Here is a 15688-nt window from a genome sequence, read left to right on the forward strand (position 1 = left end):
CACCACAGTACATCCCAAGCAGCATCAGTAGAGACCATGTGGGGAGACTGAATTCTTAACCCCTCACCAATAACAAAGCGTACCCACCCTTGGCATGTCAACAAAGACTATATGAAGAGCCTGAACATCTATACCCACCTGGCTGGAACAAGGCAGCATCTATTTCTGCCCCTGTTGGAGCAGTGTTGGAGGAAGCCAGCTAAAACAAAACATTTAAATAAGGTCCAGAGTCTCAGAACATAATATATCCAGGTTTCAATAGAAAATCACTTTTCATACCAAGAACAAAGGAAATCTCAAGTTGAATTTAAAAAGACAATCAGTAGCCCTGGCCATGTAGTTCAGTCTGTTAGAGCGCTGCCCTGATATGCCAAGGTTGTGGGTTTGATTCCTGGTCCGGACAAGGTATACAAGAATCAACCAATGAATGCACAAATAAATGGAACAACAGATAGATGTTTCATGCTCTCTCTCTCTCTCTCTCTCTCTCTCTCTCTCTCTCTCTCTCTCTCTCTTTCTCTCTCTCTTTCTTCCTCCCTCCCTCCCTCTCTTCATCTCTCTCTAAAAAATCAATAAATAAAAATTTTTAAAGAGAATCAGTAGATGCCAGCACTGACATCACAGAAATGATAGAATTATTTGACAAATATTTTTAAATTAGCCATCATAAAAAATGCTTCAGCAATCAATTAAGAACATATTTGAGACAAATGAAAAAATATCCAGAGAGTCTCAGCAAAGCAATAAAAAATAGAAAGGGGACCCAAGATAGCAGCAGAGCAAGTGGAAATCACGCTCATCTCCTCCTAAGACAAAACTGGGATTACTACTAATATATAGAACTATCAGTCTAAGTAACCAACTGGTGACTAGCTAAACAGAAGTCTTATAATCGAAGTTTTACATAAGAAGCCATATAGAGACTTGCAGGAAAGGCAGAGATGCAAAAAAGCCTGACCCAGCTCCCACAGATGGTGGCTGAAGTTTGGGAGGGATAGCTCACCCACAAAGTTTCCTTGTGAGGAGCGAGGGGTCTCAGACCCACACCATGTTCCCCAGTCAAGAACACCAGAGTCAGAAAGAGGTTCCCATATAACATCTGGATATGAAAATCATCAAAGACTCTGTCCTCTAGGGAAAGATGGGAGTCTGCTGGAGACCCAGGCACCCTCTTAAAGTTCCATTGCCCAAAATCTCACTTGCAGCCACTCAAGCCTGCACTCGAGTGGAGAGAAGGCAGAGTAGACTACAATTATATGAGGAGAGACTGGAGTTTGTGGATCATGGAAGAGTTGAAGAGACAGCTTCCAGGGTCTCTCCCAGTGCTGAGTCCATCTTCCACACCCCAGATACTATATTTCTTGGGTGAAGCACTCTCCTCTTCACAGCATCAGCATGGGGAAATGCAATAGCCCCACCCTCTAGACTCCCTGTTGCTCTACCCTGCTGAGCTCACACCCTGAGGAGGAGTAAATTGCTTGGTGTAGAGGTCTGGGCAGACTGGGGGTTGGGGAACTGAGTTCTGTGACTCTGGGGCAGGGACCATTTCCTCCACCTTTCTGTGAGCCTGACTGGTGCCTCTCCTAAAGGGAGATCCAAAAACACCATCCTCTGGGCTGGTGGACACCCCCTACCAACCCCTAATGTCCCCACCCTGCTGAACTCTGGCCTTGCAGGAAGTAGAGGCAGAATTTGGCACAGACTAGGTTGTGTGGCTGCAGACCTGAGCCATATCCCCACCTTCCCTGCCTCCCCCTCACAGTAGATGCACTAGCCCTACACTCCAGACTCCTGCAGCCCATGCCCTACTGAGCTCAGGTTCTCCAGGAGGTCCCAACAGAATCTGGGACAGACTGAATTTTGCAGCCCTAGGACAGGGGCCATTTCCCCCTTACTACCCAATAGGTGCAAAGCCCTCCCTTCACATGGTCAACTCTTGGTCTGTATGGCCTGATAAACTCTACAGACTTCATCCTGATGACTCCCTGAATCCCTGCCCCACCACAACAGCCTGCAGGCATTCGATGGTTGCAGGGTTGGGGGCAGCTAGACTTGTTATACCCTGAGAATTTTGCTGACTGGCCTCAGACCCAGTACTAGCACCAACTTTGAATTTGTATCAGTCTGGTGAGCACTCACTACTACCTGGTGACTCACTGAAAACCTACCTCATGCAACTCAAGTTCAGCTAGAGACTTCTTAGGTGACTAAACCTAACAGGTGGCTGGCAAGCAGAGGCAGGCAGAGGTGGATTTTGGGGTGCTTTGGCAATTTTGCTGGCCTGCCCCTGGGGTCAGTACTGGTGGAAGCTGGCCTTGGTGTGCAGCTTGGTCCTTCCCATGCACACCCAGAGCCAGCAGAGGCAGTCACAAACTGTGGACCACTGTGAAACTCTTAACAGGTTACACAGGGCCAGTCACAAGCAGACCAGAGTCACTCCCAAGAGTCTGTAGAACCAACACACCCAGTCACTAGCTTCAGACAGATCAGAGCAGGATCCAATTAGCATCACAAGCAGGATATTGAAAGGAAAATTGTGGTAGGCACAACACCCTGCTAAAGTGAATTCTACTTTCTGAAGTCAGTCCCTACACAGCAGCTTGTACCTTGTGGCAGAGTCAGTTCCCACAATTTTGAGGGTTGACCCTAGCACAAATGACAATCAAGACCCAATTACAATAGGAGAGCTCACATAACCTACACAAGGGACATTCATGGAGAACTTAGTTCAAGAGATCAAGGAGACTGTGCCACAGGTCCCACAAGATAACTACTACATAAGACCATCCTGCCAAGACTGAGAGACTTAGATCTACCTAATACATAGAAACTAACATAAAAGGCATCCAAAATGGGGAGACAAAATGAAAGAACAGAAAAATATCTCCAGAAAAAGAGCTAAATGAATAGAGGCAAGCAGTTTACCAGGTATAGAGTTTTAAAAATGGTAATAGGGATACTCAAGGAATGTAGTGAGAACTTAAACAACATGATAAATGACATAGGAATCATAAAAAAGAACCAATTAGAAATGAGGAATACAATAAATGAAACAAAGGATACACTGGAAGGAGTAAACAGTAGGTGCAGTAGGAGCAGAGGATTGCATAAGTAATATGGTAGACAAGGTAGCAAGGAACACTAAATAAGTACTTCAAAAAAAAGAACATAAAAATTGGGGATAGTTTAAGGGGCTTTTGGGATTACATGAAGCATAACAATAACCACATCACAGGGGTACCAGAAGGAGAAGAGAGAGAGCAAGGAATTGAGAACTTATTTGAATAAATAATGACTGAAACTTCCCTAACCTCGTGAAGGAAAAAGATGCACAAGCCCAGAGTCCAGGAAGTATAGAAAGTCCCAAACAAGATGGACCCAAAGAAGCCCACACCAAGACACATTATAATTAAAACAACAAAGGTTAAAGAAAAAGAGGGAATCTTAGAAGCAAAAAGAGAAAGACAGTTAGTTACCTGAAGGAAATTCCCATAAGTCTGTCATCTGATTTCTCAACAGAAAAATTTCAGACCAGAAGGGATTGGCATGAAGTATTCAAAATGATGAGAGCAAGAACCTACAACCAAGATTACTTTGCCCAGCAAGGTTAGCATTTAAAATTGAAGAAGGAAAAAAGGAGCTTCCCAGACAAGAAAAAGCTAAAGAATTTAATCTTGTAGTACTAAACCAGTACTACAAGAAATTTCCTCCATCTTCCAGAGGAAAAAGAAGGAAAAAGGGGAGGAGGAGGAGAAGAAAGAAAGAAAGAAAGAAAGAAGAAACCAGAGGAAGATAGTTACAAAGAATAAAATAGCAATAAATACATACCTATCATTAATCACTTTAAATATAAATGGCTTAAATGCTGCAATCAAAAGACATAGGGTAACTAACTAAATAAAAAAAAACCCTATATATCTACTGTCTACAAAGACCCACCTCAGAAGGGAAGGTATAGGAAAAGTTATTTCATGCAAATGGAAATTTTAAAAAAGCTGGGATAGCAATACCTGTATCAGGCAAAACAGACTTTTAAGAAGGCTATAATAATAGGCAAAAAAGACTTTACAAAATGATAAAGGATTAATTAAAAAAAGGATACAACCCTAGTAAACATTTACACACCCAGCACAGGAACACCTAAATATATAAAGCAAATCTTGATGGACATAAAGAGAGAGAATGACAGTAATATACTCATAGTAGGGAATTTTAACACCCCTTTAACTTCAAATGATAGAAATTTAACAAATAAACAGCTGCCTTTAACAATACATTAGATTAGATGGATTTCATCGATCTCTTCAGAGCATTTCATCCCAAAGCCACAGAATATACATTCTTTTCAAGTACACATGGAACATTTTCTAGGATAGACCACATATTAGGACACAAAACAAATATCAATAAATTTAAGAAGACTGAAATCTTATCAAGCATATTCTTTGACTGTAATGATATGAAGTAAAAATCAATCACAAGAAAAAAACTGAAAAACAAACAAAGGCATAAGACTAAATAACATATTACTAAACAACAAATGGATAAACAATGAGATCAAGGATGAAATCAAATAAAAACAAATGAAAATTAGAACACAACACCCCAAAATACTTGGGACAAAATGAAAACATCCCTAAGAGGAAAATTCATATTATTATAGGCCTATCTCAAGAAACAAACAAACCAAAAAAGCTCAAATAAACAATCTAAATTTATACTAATGAACTAGAAAAAGAATAGCAAACAAATCCCAGTGTAACATGGCTTGTGGACTTCTGGTCAAGATGGAGGCCCAGGTAAACACCTCCTCACACAACCACATCAAAATTACAACTAAACTATAGAACAACCATTACTCAGGACTGTCAGAAATTGAGTTGAATGGGAGTCTGATAGCAACAGAATTAAAGAAACCTCATCCATTCAGACTGTTAGGAGTGGCAGAGATGTGGACATGTGGAATGGGCTGGCACCACACCTATGTGTGTAGATAAAAAATGGGAGGAATATCTCAGGAGTGAGCAGGTCAAGCCTCACACTAGGACCCCAGCCCAGGGTTCTAGTGCCAGGAAAATAAGTCTCCATAACTTTGGGATGCAAAAACCATGGGGATTGAGTTGGTGGAAGGAAATTCTGGATTTCCAAGCAGTTCCTCTTAAAAGGCCCACACACAAACTTACCAGTACTCAGACTCACTCACTCTGAGCTCCAGCACTGGAGTAGCAGCTTAAAAAGCATCAGTGGCATACAGGAAGGACCTGAAGTATCTGACATCGGGTCAGGAGATGGGAGAAAGCTTTCTCCCAGACAGAGCTTCAGGCAGAGGCCACTGGTCCTTTTCTGAGCCTTCCCACTACAGAGCCACAAAGCTGACAGACAGGTGCCATTTCTGAGATTCCATCAACGTGGCTCACACTGTTTGTCTCACCTTAGTGATTTCCTGAAGTTCTGTCCCACCCATCTTAGGAGTCTACACAAGATGAAACTTTTCTATATAAGTGGCTTGTCTTGGCTCATGTTTCAGAACTTCCAAAATCCTCTAAACAAGCAACATCTGGCCTCAGTAAGCCCCCAGTCCTCTGTACTCCTTGCTAGGTGGCCTCAGGCTTGGCATTAGTCTTGCAGGCAGCCTTGGTTCACAGCTTGGCTTCACTGGGAGCCTCCAAGCACAAGTAACAGCCATCTTCAGATTAATTTGTAGCTCATGCTGGGTAGCACACAGCAAAACACAGGTGGTAGATGATCTTGGCCTACACCAACTTGGAAACCCTAGAGCCTGTACACTCAGTGGACAGCTATGGACCATGTCAGAGCACCACCACCCAACTACCTCTAAATTGATGTGTTCAAGGGGTGGACTCCCTAGGCTCCAGAGCCTTACTGAAGTAAGTCCTGCTCTGCTGAGTAGGCCCCTGCAGAGCTGATTCTCCATGGAGGGTGGAGGCCAGTAGTCAGGGGTCATAGCCAGTCCCTGCAGATGACTGGCCTAGGTAAATCCCTTCATTAACCTTCCAATAGCAATCAAAGCTCAACTAAAGAGGAGGGTGTACAGAGCCAACAGGGAGGGTGTGCCTCAAGTCCCCAGCTTGGGTGATAGGGGAGGCTGTGCCACTGGACCCTACAGTACATCTACTGCGGTAGGCCATGTTACCAAGACAGAGAGTCATAGCATCTCTACCTAATACATAGAAACCAACACAGGAAAGCTGCCATACTGAGGAGAAAAGAAACATGGCCCAAATGAAAGGACAGATAAAATTCCAGAAAAGAACTGAACAAAATAGATATAAGTGATTTACCAGATGCACAGCTCAAAACAGTGGTTATAAGGATGCTTAAGGAACTTACTGAGGATCTCAACAGAATAAAAGAAATTCCATCAGAAATGAAGGATATAATAATTAAATAAGAACAATTTATAGGGAAACAACAGTAGAGTAGATAAAGCTGAGAATCAAATCAGTAATTTGGATCATAAGGAAGCACAAAAGCAGACAACCAGAATGACATGAAGCAAAAATTAATCTAAAAAATCAAGAGTAGTTTAAGGAGCTTCTGAGACAACTTCAAGAGGTCCAATATTCACATCATAAGGATACCAGAAGGAGAAGAGAATGAGAAAGAAAATGGAAATCTTTTGAATAATGAAAAAATATTTTCTTGATTTGATGAAGGAAATAGCCACACAAGTCCAGGAAGCACAGAGTCCCAAACAAGATGGCAGCAAGGAGGCCCACATAAACACATCATCATTAAAATACCAAAAGTTAAAGATAAAAAAAGAATCTTCAAAGCAGCAAGAGAAAAGCAGTTAGTTACCTATGGGGGAGTTCCCATAAGACTGTCAGCTAACTTCTCAAGAAACTTTGCAGGCTAAAAGGAATTGACAAGAAATATTCAAAGTCATGAAAATCAGGGACCACAGCCAAGACTGCTCTATCCAGCAAAGCTATCATTTAGAATCAGAAGGCAGATAAAGAACTTCCCAGACAAGAAAAAACTAAAGGAGTTCATCAGTACCAAACCATTATTATATGAAATGTTAAATAGATTTATTTAAGAAAAAAAATAAAAACTTGACTAAAATGGCAAAAATACATATCTATCAACAACTGAATGTGAAAAAAAAACTAAGCAAAAAGGAAGAAAAGAGATAGAAACATGGATCTGGAGAGCATTTTATTGGTTGTCAGATGGGAGAGCTGTTTGGGGGACTGGGTGAAGAGGTGAGGGGACTAAGAAGTACAAAAGTTAGGAATAGAATAGTCATGGGGATGCAAAGTAGAGTGTAGGAAATGGATTAACCAAAGAAATTATATGCATGACCCATGAACATGAACAAAGGTGTGGCAATTTCCTGATGGGGGTGCTGGGTGGAGGGAGGCAAAGGGGTAAAAGTTGGGGCAACTGTAATAGCATATTCAATAAAATACAGTTTTTAAACTTTAAAAAAGCCCAATGTAAGTAGAAGAAAAGATATAATGAAGAACAGAGCAGAAATAAAGAAAATAGAGTCTAAAAAACAATGCAAAAGGTCAATAAAATCAAGATCTGGTTCTTTGAATAGACAAACAAGGTGATAAACCCTTACCCAGAATTATCAAGAAAAAAAAGAGAGAGGACCCAAATAAATAAAATCAGAATAGAAAAGAAGGAAGTAACAGCTGAAAGCACAGAAATGCAAAAGATTGTAAGAAAATATTACATACAACTATACATCAACAAACTGGACAATCTAGAAGAAATGAACAAATTCTTATAGGCTTTCTGTCTTCCAAAACTGAATCAGGAAGAATCAGAAAAACTGAACAGGCCAGTTACAACCAATAAAATTGAAACAGGTATCAAAAAACTTCTAACAAATTAATGTCCTGTACTGGATGGATGGCTTCACAAGTAAATTTTACCAAATACTCAAAGAGTAACTAACACTTATTATAATGAAATTGTTCTAAAAAATTCAAGGGGAGGGAAGACTCCCAAGCTCATTTTATGAGGCCAGCATTATCCTAGTTCCAAAACCAGATAAAGACACTATCAGGATAGAAAATTATACAATATCCCTGATGAACATAGATGCTAAAATCCTCAACAAAATATTATGAAACTGGATCTAGCAATGCATTAAAAAGATTAGTCACCATGATTAAGTTGGATTTATTCTGGGGATATAGGGTTGGTATAATTTCCGAAAACCAATAAATGAGATACACCACATAAACAAAAGGAATGATTAAAACCACATGATCATATCAATAGATGCAGAAATAGCATTTGATGAAATCCAATACCCATTTATAATAAAAACTCTGAGCAAAGTGGGAATAGAAGGAACATACCTCAACATAACAAAGGCCATATATCCCAAACCCACAGCCAACGTCATAGTCAATGAGCAAAAACTACAAGTATTTCCCTTAAGATCGGGAACAAGACAGTGATATTCACTTTCATCACTCTTATTTAACACAGTGCTGGAAATCCTAGCTGTAGGAGACTGTTCTGCGTGGCGTGGGCCCAGCTCCCACTTGGAGATACACAGGACCCATGCCTATGGATAGGTTCTCCTGTGGGGAATCAGGCCTGCAGTGTGCCTAGGCCACTTTGAGTCTTGCTCTTGCTAAAAAAACTCTCTCACCCTGAATCGAGGACATTTACTGCAAAGTAACTTCCTAAATTCCATGCTAAACCTTCCAAGGATGAGTGTAACTGGTTCAACCACTTTTGCCTTTTCATTTGCAAATATCCCTCTTCTGTGATGTGATTAACAGCATTGGCTCCTTTGTTTTCTGTAAAAGGTAATCACCAAAAGCCAACCTGTGCATAGTAAATGAGGACCATCATGTAATGTGCAGAGATAGAAAAAATGGCCTGTCATGGTGGGGGCCACTGCTCTTGCTCCCCTTGAGAGAAAAGCCGTGCTGTCCCTTTTCCTCCACTGGACTCGATAGTCTGTGTGAATGTCTCATTTCATCTGTAATGTCGTGGACCCTGTGGGCTGGTGTCTGCATCACCTAGCCATAGCAATCTGATAAGAAGAATAAATAAAAAACATTCAAATTAGAAATAAAGAAGTAAAACTATCATTGTTTGCAGATGACATGATACCCTGTATAGAGAACTCTAAAGAGTCCACCAAGAAACTACTAGAATTGATCAATGAATTCAGTAAAGCTGCAGCATACAAAACAATTATCCAAAAATTGGTTGCATTTTCATACACCAGAAATGAACTATCAGAAAGGGAAACTAGGAAAATAATCCCATTTACACCTGTTTCAGATAAAATAAAGTACCTAGGAATAAATTTAACCACAGAGGCAAAAGACCTGTATTTGGAAAATTATGAAACACTAAAGAGAAGATACAAATAAAAGCAAGTGTGCACTGTGCTTATGAATAGGAAAAATTAACATTGTACAAATGTCCATACTACCCAAAGCAATCTATAGATTCAATGCAATTCCTATTAAAATCCCAATGGTGTATTTCACAGAACTGGTGCATTTTTATACATCAAAAATGAACTATCAGATTGTATAAGAAAACAATCCCATCCACAATTGCATAAAATAAAATAATAAAATAAAATACCTAGTAATAAATTTAACCAAGTATGTAAAAGTATTGTACTCAGAAAATTATAAGATGCTGAAGAAAGACTTTGAATAAATGGAAACATATACCATGGTCATAAATAGAAAGAATTAACATCATTAAAATGTCTAAACTACCCAAAGCAATCTACAGATTCAGTGCAATCCTTGTCAAAATATGAATGGCATATTTTGCAGAACTAGAACAAATATTTCAATAATTTATATGAAACTACAAAAAGACCCCAAATTACCTCAGCAATATTGAGAAAGAAAAACACAGTCAGAGGTGCCATGCTACCCAACAGAAAACTATACTACAAGGCCAAAATTATCAAAACAGCATGGCACTGGCATAAAAACAGACATACAGATCAATGGAATACAATAGAGAGCCCATATACCCAAGTCTATATGGTAAATTAGTACTTGACAAAGGAGGCAAGAACATACAATAGGGTAAAAGCAATCTGTTCAATAATTGGTGTTGGGAAAATTGAACAGATATGTGCAAAAATATGAAAGTAAACCACCTTCTTACACTATTTACAAGAATAAACTCAAAATTTATTAAAGACTTAAGTGTAAGACTCGAAATAATTAAAATCCTAGAAAACAACATAGGCAGTAAAATCTCAGGCACTTCTTGTAGCAATATTTTTTTCTGATATATCTCTTTGGGCAAGGGAACAAAAGAAAAATAAACAAATGGGGCTACCTCAAACTAAAAAGTGTTTGCACAGCAAGGGTACCATAAATAAAATGAAATGACAATGTGCTGGATGGGAGAACATATTCACCAATGAAACATTTGATAAGGCATTACTATCCAAAATTTATAAGGTACTCATACAGTTCAACACCATAAAAACAAACAATCCAAGTAAAAAAATGGGCAAAGGACCTGAATACACACTTCTCCAAAGAGGACATACAGATGGCCAATAGACATATGAAAAGATGCTCAATGTCACTAATTATCTGAGAAGTGCAAATTAAAACCAAAATAAGAAATCACTGCACACCTGTCAGAATGGCTATCATCAATAAATCAACAAACAACAAATGTTGGTGAGAGTCTGGAGAAAACTTATTGTGGAAAACAATATGGAGTTTCCTCAAAAAATTAAAAGTGGAACTGCCTTATGACCCAGACATTCCACTTCTGGGAATATATTTGAAGAAACCCAAAACAGTGATTCAAAAGAATATGTTTGCCCCTTTGTTCATTGCAGCCTTATTTATAGTAACCAAGATTTGGAAGCAGCCCAAATGCCCATCAAGTAGATGGGTGGATAAAAAAAAGTTGTGGTATATTACACAGTAGAATACTACATGGCTGTAAAAAAAATGGAAATTCTACCATTTTTTACATCATGGATAGACCTGGAGACTATTATGCTAGTGAATAAGACTATTATGAGACTATTATGAGACTATTATGCTAGTGAAGTCAGTCAGAGAAGGACACATACTATATGATTTCACTTATATGGGGAGTCTAATGAACAAAATAAATAAACAGACTCATAGATACAGAAAACAGACTTACAGTGATCAGAGATGAGAGGGTTTGGGGGACTGGGTAAAAAAGGTGAAGGAATTAAGAAAAAAAAGCGTAGACTCAAACAACAGTATAGTGATTGCCAGAGGGGAAAGGGGATGGGGACAAGTAGAAGAGAATAAAGGGGAGATAAATAGTGATGGAAAGAGACTTGACTTGGGTGGTGAATGTAATACAATATATGGATGATGTATTATAGAATTGTACAGTGGAAACCTATACAATTTTATGAAACAATGTCATCCCAATAAATTCAGTAAAAGTGAAAATAAAATTTAAAAGAAGGAGTAAGAGAGATCTTGGACATATTGTGCCTGAAGTTTCTGTGGAATATGCAGAAATCTCCAGGAGTCAGCTGGATATGTGGTTCTGAAGATCAGGTGGGAAGACCAAGATGAAAGAGAGGTTGGGAAACACTGGTATTTTGTGGTAACTGACACCAGCAGTGAATCAGATGGCTCTCTAGGAAAGAGACTGAGCAGGTGAAAGTCCAAGTACAGAATCTGAGGGAACTCTACACAGGAGCCTGGAAGAATAGGCCATGGAAACTGAGAAGTTTAATGAAAGGTGAAAATAAAATTAGCAACCTACATTAAACATATAGCTTTTTACTTATGGAAAATAAACAGAAAGTTTAAAAAGCAGAGATGTTTTAAGAAAACCAAGGGCATAATGGTAAGAACTAAGATAATCAAAACTAAACACAGATAACATAAAATCACAGCAAAAATTGTCAGAAAACATTTTTTATTCCAGTATCTGTGTGTCTGTGGAGAGACGAGAGGGAGAGGGAACAGAAAACTGTTTAAATTAAAACTGACTGGAATTACAAGGAGTCACCCCCAAACAAGAAAGAATTTTCAAAAATTAAAAATTATCTGCTTAATTGTGAAAATCAAAATTCTTAACTGAAAATAAACTCTCAACTGAAGGTCTAAAATAGAATGGACATATATCTTTAAGAAGTACAAATCTCCTAGATCATAGAAGAAAGGATAGAGACAGCCCAGTATACATGGGAGATCCCCAAAAGACTGAGTCTTTTTTCCTAGCATTTAAAACTGTAAGAGTCCAGTCCAAGATGGCAACAGAGGAGGCTCCTGAATTCACCTCCTCCAATAGACAAATTCAATCTACAAGAATAACAAAGCCATTCCTTCAAAAAGAAATTGGAATCTAGTTGAGTGACTCCTTCTTAATGGGTAAACAAGAAAATACCCACGTCAAAATGGGTAGGAAGCCCTGGCCGGTGTAGCTCAGCAGACTGAGCGCAGGCTACGAACCAAATGGTCACCAGTTTAATTTCCAGTCAGGGCACATGCCAATCTGAACAGACAGAAAACAGACTGCTAAAAAAAAGAACAAATCCTAAGGGATCTGTGGGTCAAAAGATCTAACAATCATGTCATTAGAGTCATGGAAAGAGAGAAAACAGAGCAGGAAAGGAAAGTACTAATAGAAATAATGGCTGGAAACTTCCCAAACTGGGCCAAAGACATAAACCTAAAGATTCAAGAAGCTCAGTTAATCTCAAACAGAATAAATTCAAAGAAATTCACACCAAAGCATATTATAGTCAAATTTCTGAAAACTAAAAACAAATTTCTTCTTGAGAGCAAAGAGAGAGAAAGGATACTTTACCTATAGAGAAAAATAAAAACAATTCAAATTACAGCATATTTCTCATCAGATACCATCAAGGCTGGTGGGAAGTGGTGTGACCTTTTTCAAGTGCTGAAAGAAAAGAACTGTCACCCCAGAACTCTACATCCAGCAAAATATCTTTTAGGAATAAAGGCAAATCAAGACCTTCTCAGAAGAGAAAACTCTAAGAGAATTTGTACCTGGCAATCTTAGTAAAACAAATTTTCATTCTTTTTTTGAGTTTTTTTCAGTTATATTTCACTGTTAAGCCAAAATTATAACACTGCCTGATGTGGTTTTAAATTTATATTAAAGGAAATATTTAAGACAATTATACATGGGAACAGTAAAGGGATGTAAAGGGTGGTAAACTTCCTACACTTCACTAGAAGTAGCAAAATTTAACATCAATAGCTCATTATAAATTATGTGTGTGTGTGTGTGTGTGTGGTAATACATATAGCAAGCAGCAGAAAAAGCTATAGAAATAGATACACTGAAAACACAGATAAATCAAAATTGAATTCTAAAAAAATGTTCAAGTAACCCACAAGAAGGCAGGAAAAAGAAAGAAAAAATTGAAAAACAGAGAAAACAAAAAATAAAATGGCAGAAATAAACCCCAGCATACCAATAACTATAGTGACAGAAATTGACAAAGTAGATTAAAAAACATGTTCCAGGTATATGCTATTTACAAGAAACTCACATTAAATATTATGATATAGGTTGGTGGAAAGTAAAGGAAAGAAAAAAGATATATCAAGCAAACGTTAATGAAAAGAAAGCATTAATGGCTATATTAATATCAGAGTAAGTAAACTTCAGAGAAAATATGATTACCAGACATTACACATAAAAATGATCAATATGCCAAAAAAACACAACAATCTTAAATATGTATATATCAAACATACCACAAAACATGTGAAGGAAAAGCTGACAAAACTGAAGGGAGAAATAGACAAATTCACAATGGCATTTGGGGACTTCAACACACTTCCCTCAATAATTGATAGAAGAGCTAGACAGAAAGTCAGCAAGGATATGGAAAAACTCAACAACACAATCAATCATGAGGGTCTAATTGGCATTTATGGAACAGTCTCCCCAACAACAGCAGAATGCACATTCAAGTTTCCATGGAATATATATGCCAGGGTCAACCATATCTTAGGCCATAAGGCATCCTCCACAAACTGAAAGGAATTGAAATCTTATGAAATGTGTTCTCTGAATCAAAGTAAAAATAAGTAACAGAAAATTCCAAATACTTGGAAATTCAACAACACTTCCAAATAATCCATGGGTCAAAGAAGTAGCCTTAAAGGAAATTTTTGCAAAAAATTGAAATGAACAAAAATAAAGATACACTATATCAAAATTTTGGAGGCACAGTTAAAGCATTGTTGAGAGAAAAATGTACAGCACAACTGCTGACATTATAAAAGAAGAAAAGTCTTAAATGAATAATATAAGCTTCCATCTCAAGAACCTAGAAAAGGAAGTCTAAATAAACACAAAACAAGCAGGAGAAAGGAAATCAATGAAATTAAAAACCAAACAAAAAATAAAAATATCAATGACAAGAAAGCTGGTTCCTTTAAAATATCAATCAAATCTCTCACAAGTCTTAAAAAAAAAGAAATGAGAGAGAAAAGACACAATATCAGTATAAAAAAGCTGTCATTACAGGCCCTGCACACATCAAAAGCATAATCAGTAAATACTATGAACAACTCTGCAGATAAATTTGACAACTTAAATGAAATGGACCAATCCTTTGAAAAGTATAAGGTACTAGAATACACCAAATATCAAATATGAAATTTGGGTAACCTTATAGCTATTAAGAAAATTGAATTTGTAAGTTTAAAACCCAAAAAAGAAATTTCCAGGCTCAGATGGTTGCACTGGAAAATTCTACCAAACATTTAAGGAAGAATTAACACCAGTATACGCAATCTCTCTCAGATATTATAAAAGGAGGAAATACTTCCCAATTCAGTTTATGAACCCAAAGTACAAACACACACACACGTGCGCGCACACACACACACACACACACACACACACACACAACTATAGACCAATAATCCTCATGAATATAGATTCAAAAATACTTAATATATAAACAAACAGAATTAAACAGCATATAAAAAGAATTATACTCCATGACTAAGTGGGTTTTATTCCAAGGATGTAAGGCTGGTTCAGTATTAAGAAAATCCATCAATGTAATCCAGTACATTAATAGACTCAAAAAAGCATGATTATATCAATTGATGTGAAAGTATTTGACCAAATTCAATATCTATTCATGATAAAAATCTCAAAAAACTAGGAATAGGTGGGAACTTCCTCAATTTCATAAAGATCATCTAAAGAAAAAAGCCTATAGCCTTATCATACTTAAAGGTGAAAGGTTGCATGTTTTCCCCACAAAGATAATGAAAAAGAGAGGATACAATCCACTATTACTAATACTATTCAACATAATATTGGAAGTTCTGGCCTATGCAACAAGGCAAGAAAAGGGAATAAAAGGAATATAGACCAGAAAAAGAAAAAGAGTGCCCCTATTTTCACATGACATGATTGTTTATGTAGAAAATCCTAAGGAATATACAAAAAAAAAATCCCCTAGAACTGATAAATTGTTGGTATTGGCACAGAGATCAACACATAGATTAATGGAAGAGAATCGAAAACCTGCAAACAGACACACAAATATGCCCAACAGATTTTGACTAAGGTGTAAAAGTATTCAATGGAGGAAGGATGGCCTTTTTTAACAACTGTTGTTAGAGCAACTGGACACCCATAGGGACACACACACACAGAAACCTGGATATAAATCTCACACCTTATTAAAAAAAAA

General features: G+C 37.7%; 1 protein-coding gene across 1 annotated transcript in view; it reads right to left on the reverse strand.

Moving 5' to 3' along the window:
* CHAT (choline O-acetyltransferase) overlaps positions 1-15688 on the reverse strand; it is a 72424-nt gene that overhangs the window by 28376 nt on the left and 28360 nt on the right. The gene's annotated exons all lie outside the window — the stretch shown is intronic.

This window comes from Phyllostomus hastatus, unplaced genomic scaffold, assembly GCF_019186645.2.
Source record: "Phyllostomus hastatus isolate PE091 unplaced genomic scaffold, TTU_PhHast_1.1 phas_contig_38, whole genome shotgun sequence".
NCBI classification, from domain to species: Eukaryota; Metazoa; Chordata; class Mammalia; order Chiroptera; family Phyllostomidae; genus Phyllostomus; species Phyllostomus hastatus.